The sequence below is a fragment of the Papaver somniferum genome, unplaced genomic scaffold (genome assembly GCF_003573695.1).
Source record: "Papaver somniferum cultivar HN1 unplaced genomic scaffold, ASM357369v1 unplaced-scaffold_150, whole genome shotgun sequence".
NCBI classification, from domain to species: Eukaryota; Viridiplantae; Streptophyta; class Magnoliopsida; order Ranunculales; family Papaveraceae; genus Papaver; species Papaver somniferum.
Window position 1 is genome coordinate 2,019,645 of NW_020624377.1, and position 8,131 is coordinate 2,027,775.

The following is an 8,131-nucleotide window of genomic DNA, read 5'->3' on the forward strand; positions in this document are numbered from 1 at the left end:
ACTGTCTTTAGGAGTATGTTCTTCGTGTTCTTCGTGCTCTTCAATGGCAGCAGCAGCAACAACAATAGTTTCTGAAATCTCTTGATTCACGCCTCCTGAGCTCTCCTATTGACCCCAAACTCCTCGTCTTTCTTCTTAGGACTCTCAGCAACCTATTTATACACCACAAGACGATTAAATCTCTCCCAAATCGCTTCGAAATCTCTTCTTTCCTTCCTTGGCAGTCACGACAATAATTCCTTCCATAAATTGTTTCACGCGTTTCTGAGCTTTCCCACTTATCTCAAACTCTTCCTTAGATATATATGTATATTTGGAAAGAGTTTACTTGCCTTTAATCTCCTTGAATAACAGATTTTGAACTCATGAAGCCGTGTTTCCTTATTTGACTTTGATTCCAATTCCCGGCTATTCTAGCCCAAGTTGATCGGTCCAATTGCTTCTAATGAACTTGTTAAGTCATATCAAGTCCAACCCAATCAATTTCCGGTGTTGAATCTCTTTAAAACTTCCCAAAGCTTCACGTCCAAAATCTGCAGACGTGAGGTATCTTTTCCCGCCAAATCTTTTTGATTCAAATCGTGAAGAAGGTGGGTGTCCCCCTATCCTGTGATGTTCTCCCTTTAGCAGCTGCCTGGAAATAGGTTACCCCTTATCCAAAATCGAGGGTCCGTATAGTAATTTTCTCCCACGAGCGCAAAAACCACTTTTTTAGCCAATTTCGCCGCAAAAGCTTATTTCTCCAAAAATACCTACAGGGACATAAAAAGCCATAATAAATATAAAGTCGAGCACTAATAATATATACAATTGAGATTATATAAGACACAAAAATGTGCCTATCAAATACCCCCAAACTTATTATTTGCTAGTCCTCGAGCAAATCAAATAGAAAATAAAATCCTAACTCACTGTCGCAGGCATCGTCGATTGCATTTAGCGTATGCAATAAGCCTTTAAACCCCTAGGTGTCCCTAGTGGCCGAGTTATAGTCTCGGGAGGGCTTACAAGAGATATACCCACAAAACCATTACTCCAGACCTTAGCTATCTACGCAGAACCTTGGAAGGCACTAAAGAATCTCCTTGGTTGGCATACTTGTTGACTACAGGAGGAAGTACCCTGATGCGAAATTCCAATTGTTGTACACGAGTTTGCACTCAAGCATACTAAAATTCATATAATGTGAAAGAGCTCTACTCAAATAGTTGCACTATGGACATCAATATCCGGAGTCAAAACTAATCACATGGATAGATCAAGAAAATGGATATAGAAAAACATAGATGGTTTTGATGTTTACTAAGTGAACGGCGTTTCCCATATCTGTCTGAAGGCCTCCGCAAAAATGAACCTATCCTAATGGATTGAGATATTAGTCTGACTAATATCAACACACTGGCATATACAAGGGTACCAATGGTCAACTTTATTGAATTTATTCCTTTTGGTCAAATGGTCTGGTCTCAATTTTTTTTATTTTTTTTTATTTTTTTCTTTGTTTTTATAATAATTTTTTTTTCATGATATCTCAATCATTCTAATTCACCCTAGCAGTGGTAACAACTTGAATCGTGTGCCCCACCTAATCACTTAGAGAAACATAGTTTAAAATGAAAAAAATAAAAATAGAAGTGAAAAGGACTCAACGAAATATGGTGAAACTATCATGTTATTTCTAACACCTGAGCTCTGTGCCTTTATGAATAGACTCTTCTATATGTTGCCATCTAATCAGATTGGTTCCTCAACTCCTACGATCAAAATGCTTCCATCCACTTAGATTAGTTAGTGTAATCCTAAATAGGCATAAATTTCTAAGCTCTGGAGTTTATAAATGCAACTAAAAAGTTTCTCCCATACCCCCAAACTTAAATCTAACATTGTCCTCAATGTTCTAAAGATAAAATTAAAAGCATGAACAACGAGAAATTGTTACCATTTGAAGCAAAAGAGATAAGGAAAGATATTACCGTGTCGCATGAATGTTGGGTTACCTCCCAAGAAGTGCTAAGTTTAAAGTCTTCAGCCAGACTAAGAAAGGATTAGTCACCTCATAGAATCATAAAGTAATAGCCGAAATTTTTGTGGGTCATCAAAATCAAATAGAACTATCACAAATAAAAGGAATCTGCAACCTGCCAAGAAAATTAACAAATAAAGCGCACCCTTGTCTAGTTTCCAATTTTAAGACAACTACATCTAGTTGTGGTTCAGGTTCAGGTTCTATAACTGGGTCCAAATAAAATATTTTCATGGGTTGGAATTCCTCAAAGCTAAGATCCGGTTCAGGTATTAGAGTATGAAGAAACTCAAGTAAAAGCTATGATTGGAGGAGTCTGCTGTTGGATGGTTGAAATTGAGTTTTGTTGCTCGAAATATGAAGATGGGTTAATTGTTATCACTGTTTCGAGATTGAGATGCTGTTGTAGAATGAAACAGAAGGTGTTGGCTCTGTGGCTGTGATGGACTGGTGGTGTATGGCCATTGATGCTGGTATTGAAGCTTAAGCTGGTTTGAGCTGAATGATGCAGAGATGGTGTCTTGGTCAAGAATTGGTAGATTTCAGGTGGTCTGTGGTTGCAGTTCAGTGACTGCATTATTGGTGCCATTGAGGAATTGGAGATGGGGTTCATGAACTGCAGGAGATCGATCTTACGGTGGTACTGTTTCCCTGAGCTGAGATGGGATGCATGCTTTGCAGTGAGGATTGAACTTGCAGCTGTTTGTGCTGAGTTGCAGGCAAGACTAATTATGGCAGCTGCCACTAAGCTGAGAGTGCAAGTTCTTTTGAAGCTAATGGTGATGTTTGCGGCTGCAAGTTGAAATGGAATGAGGACTATTGGCTCGAGGCTAATGTTTGTGCTTGAGATAAATCGCAAGAACTCGTATTGCTGTTTATGAGTTGCTTCAGGTGGAGATATAGTTGTGTTGGTGATGTGTGGTTTGTGAAGAAAGTAGACGGAAATTGATTGTTCAGCTGAATCTGGTGATGGGTTTGATTGTCTAGGAGGAGATTATGAATGGGTTTCGTCTTAATTAGCTACTGTTGGGTTTGGCTGCAGTTTGCAGCTGTAGTTAATGTTACAGGAATTATGAGGCAGTACTGTTCGAGGAGACGTAGTCGCAGTGGTGTGATTGAATTGCAAGAGATGGTGTATGGAGCTGATGGAGTTGTAATGCTAATTGATTTTGGTAATGGACTGAAGCGCACTGTGGTGGTAATGTTGTTGTTGCGCAGGTAGAGATTGAAGTATGAAAGGGTGGTTGCTGCGAAGGATGAAGCTCAGATGAATGTTTAGATGAGCCTAGGTCACCGGTTATGGAGCTGGAGTTGTGTTTGAAGATGCAGCTGAGTTGGTGACAAAGACAAGGATTTGGGGGCTACTGAAGAGGTTATGATGCAGTTGAACTAGACTTTGTTGTGTCGCAACTGAGGAGAAATGGAATCAATGGCTAGGTCTGAAATTGGCATAAGATGGAGCAGCAAAAGGGCAGTCATGCACAATGATTGTGCAACACAAAAGTTGTCCAGTGCAAAATGGCTTAGGCCTTGGCAGTAAGGACCAAATCAACTGAGTTAACTCGATGACTCATCCTGACTCGGCTGAGCCTTGACCGAGTTGACTGACAATGACCGGGTGGCTTTGCCGGTCACCAGAGCTACTTACCGGCGACTTTCCCGACAATTTCCGGTAGGTTTCCGGCCAATTTTTGGGACTTCCGACAACACTTTTTGAGCAGATTTTCTACTTGGGTATTGACATGTGGACTTGGTGAATATATTGGTATGGGCTTTTGAAGGCTTGATCTAAGAAAAGCTCCAAAAGAGGTAAAGTTTCTACAACTTTGGGAGGATCACGTATTATTCTTGGAGCTAAGGAGAGAACCGCTTTTGTTTACGCTATTAGGGTTTGCTTTGCTTTCATCTTCTTTATTTGATTATTGATTATGATGAACTCCATAGCTATGAGTAGCTAAATCTTATATTATTGGTTAAAGATGTAGTCCTATATCTACAACTTGTACTTGATTAATGCATTAGTTTTCTCTCTTGATTATCGTTCAAATCAAACAACATAAGTCCTCCCAATAGACCCGACGGTTCAACTGAGTTGGTTATTATAACATAGACACCAGAAGCTTTGTTAACGAGGAAACCACAAATGAGTTGGTTGTGCGTTAAGTCTAACTGAGTTGGTTATTATAATATTTTTGGTACTTACATGAGTTCTACTACTGCTGAAACAAATATTAAACGTGAAGGGAGTGTGCAGGTTTCCATCCTACGCGTGAGAAGATAAACAGGAAAGAAAATATTCACCGAGTTCTTCACAAGGCTTAGAGATCTCTGGAAAAGATTTGGAAGATATTCTATAAGATTTTTTCACAAGATTTGGTTAGGATTGACCTGTTTCCACTAAACAGGGGTGGTAATTGCGTTGAAATAAAAAAGGGAAGGATATTTTATCGTTTGGAATAAAACATGGCAATGAAGATATTCACGGATTTTTGTTATTTATCTTTGGAAGATTTTGCGCATTAATGGGAGAAGATATTCTGTAAGACTTGGTTTTATTCTCACAGGAAGTTTGGAAAGTTTAAGGCAAAAAAGGGAAGAAAATATCTCGAAGATATATTCTGAAACTGCCGAGTAATGGAAGAATTTTTGGAGTGATTGAGCGATATTTCTAGGTTCTGCTGGATATATAAAGAGTGCTGGTGTTTCATAGAAGGGATATCGAGAGTTGGGGAGAAGGACAGAGGGTTGCAGAGCAGATTTCTCTGCTGCTGCAGAGAAGAAGAAGAAGAATTTATAACGTCCACTGACTGTCGCAGAAAACTGTCATTTATAAACAGTACTCGCAACAGTCAGTTTGGCACGCTTATTTTTAATTTGCAACATCTCTTGTAACCGTTAATTCTGTAACGCCAGTACAGCGTTGCAGATTCGTTGTATCATTAGTTTTCTTCAATAAAAACACCATTTGAGCTATAATTATATTTTTGAGTGTGTTTTCATTATGAGAAACTAAACCCCAACACTGGGTCGACGGAGGAAGCCGAACTTCACACATGGGTGAATTTGTATTATTTTCTATATGACTTTTGCACTTATTTTGAATTGATTTATGATTCGAATTAATTAGTTATTATTTTATTAGATGGGTCATGCTTGCTTAGATGTTTGATGTACCATGCTTACGATTTATAACTAATGTTTTGAGGATCTACTTTGGCAAAACAAGAGTCGATGTTTTATTTATTTATTGAGCGATTATTGTTGAGAATAAATAATTGAGCCCTATGATATGAATGTGGTGGAATCCTAGTCCCAGTAACTCTCTCTTTTATTACTTTTATTAAACCTTTAAATTTAATCTTCACAAGTCTTAGAGTTCGAATCTTAATTACTACAACAACAAATTAAAAATCACATCAATATAGCCATCCAGTGGAAGTAGATAAAGGATACCCAGGATAATTCTAGGCACCCATAAATAAGATAAAGGCCAACCAAATGGTATCCTTTTTGCAACTTGTATTGATGATGTCGATTGTCCAGTATCCTCCATGTGCTCCTGATAATGCTTGCTTGCAATGAAATGACGCTTTTGGTCTTCTTCGAATTCTTCCACCAACAACAGCCGCCTCTTACGTCTCAAACCCACTTCTTCTCTTTAATTTCTTTTCGTCACTAAAACAGTCGTGCTTTTCAGACAGATATTTGCATCACTAAAGCCGACATGCTTTTCAGATAGAAATTAAGAAATAGAAGCAAATATGAGAAATAGTTAGTCTCCAACCGCAATTGCACATGAGATGAGACTTTTGCGTTGTTTCTTCTTCTTTTGTTTCAAATGACTCCAAAGTACCTAAATACTCAAAAACAATCATAAGATACATAATTTACAAGAAAACTTAGCAAAGAAAGCATAAACAATAGATAAATATCAAGGTGTTTTAGACACCTATCAAGAATTTCCAATAAAATCAAGTCCACGATCACGACAAATTTGGCTAATCAAACAAGGGTAGCCTAATATGTTGATGTGAGAAGTCATCGTCATCATTTGAAAGATGATAAAACCACAAATATCAAGATTTGTATTACCGGATACAAGGAAGAAGACCAATTCAATCGTCACTCTTCAGAATGTCATATTATAATAACCAAAGGATGACTTAAGAGCACAACCATAATTCACGCACACACGGTTCGCATTCTAAAAACTTATTTTATACAAATGTCAATGTATGAAGTCTCAGAGTTTATATAATCTTCGCATTCTCATGCTCGCATGTCTATACCTGATCATCTTAAAAGCATAGGCTGATGAACGAAATTTGCATTCGCATACTAAATTTAAGAATCTTCCTCGGAGATAGAAAGCGAGGGCAGATAGGTGAGAAGTGCTTCCCACCTCAGATTTAAATATTATAATAACCAAAGCATGACTTAAGAGCACAACCATAATTCACGCACACAGGGTTCGCATTCTAAAAACTTATTTTATACAGATGTCAATGTAGGAAGTCTCAGAGTTTATATAATCTTCGCATTGTCATGCTCGCATGTCTATACCTGATCATCTTAAAAGCATAGGCTGATTAACGAAAATTGCATTCACATACTATATTTAAGAATAAAAATAAGAAATCCCCCCAATTGGTTACTTTTAGGAAATTGAATACGTAATAACTACAAGCGCCTCTCTGTGGAAACGAACTCTTTCTTATCATATACTTTAGGAAAGTGAAATTATTTTTGACGCATTGATGTAGTTTTGAAAGTGGTAGTAAAGTTCGTTCAACTCGGACTTGATAAGATTGGGTTGTAGACTTAAAATAAAAATAGAAAATATATATAAAAAAGGTTTGTCACAATGTCGAGAGAGACTGAGACTTAGGATTTCACCACTAATCACATTCAATTGGTTCATATAATGACTCATAACAATTCTAGCTCTTCTGTTGACTCTTTTTTATGCCAAAAGTAGATTTTATGAAGCATTAGATGTAAATCACAAGCATGAGGCATCAAAAGTTCCTAAAACCCAGCATGCGACATCAAACAAAATCAAAACTAATCAAGAAAAATCATAAATCGATTAAAACAAGTGCAAAAGTCATAAAGAATCAATTACAGTTACCAAGTGATTGTGAAATAGGTCTTCCTCCGTCATCTCAGTGCTGGGGTTTAGCTCCTCATATTAATCAATTTCTCAAAATACATGTTTATAGCCCAAAAGTTGATTAAAAGAGTGAAAAGAATAAAATCAGTGAATCTGCGACGCACAGAAAGCGTCCAGAGAAGAACGACAGGAAAGAAGTGCGTCTGTTGCTGTTGTTTTAAGACTGACAAGCGTCTGTCCTTGTCACAGTCGAAGAACGACTGTCTTTAGGAGTATGTTCTTCGTGTTCTTCGTGCTCTTCAATGGCAGCAGCAGCAACAACAATAGTTTCTGAAATCTCTTGATTCACGCCTCCTGAGCTCTCCTATTGACCCCAAACTCCTCGTCTTTCTTCTTAGGACTCTCAGCAACCTATTTATACACCACAAGACGATTAAATCTCTCCCAAATCGCTTCGAAATCTCTTCTTTCCTTCCTTGGCAGTCACGACAATAATTCCTTCCATAAATTGTTTCACGCATTTCTGAGCTTTCCCACTTATCTCAAACTCTTCCTTAGATATATATGTATATTTGGAAAGAGTTTACTTGCCTTTAATCTCCTTGAATAACAGATTTTGAACTCATGAAGCCGTGTTTCCTTATTTGACTTTGATTCCAATTCCCGGCTATTCTAGCCCAAGTTGATCGGTCCAATTGCTTCTAATGAACTTGTTAAGTCATATCAAGTCCAACCCAATCAATTTCCGGTGTTGAATCTCTTTAAAACTTCCCAAAGCTTCACGTCCAAAATCTGCAGACGTGAGGTATCTTTTCCCGCCAAATCTTTTTGATTCAAATCGTGAAGAAGGTGGGTGTCCCCCTATCCTGTGATGTTCTCCCTTTAGCAGCTGCCTGGAAATAGGTTACCCCTTATCCAAAATCGAGGGTCCGTATAGTAATTTTCTCCCACGAGCGCAAAAACCACTTTTTTAGCCAATTTCGCCGCAAAAGCTT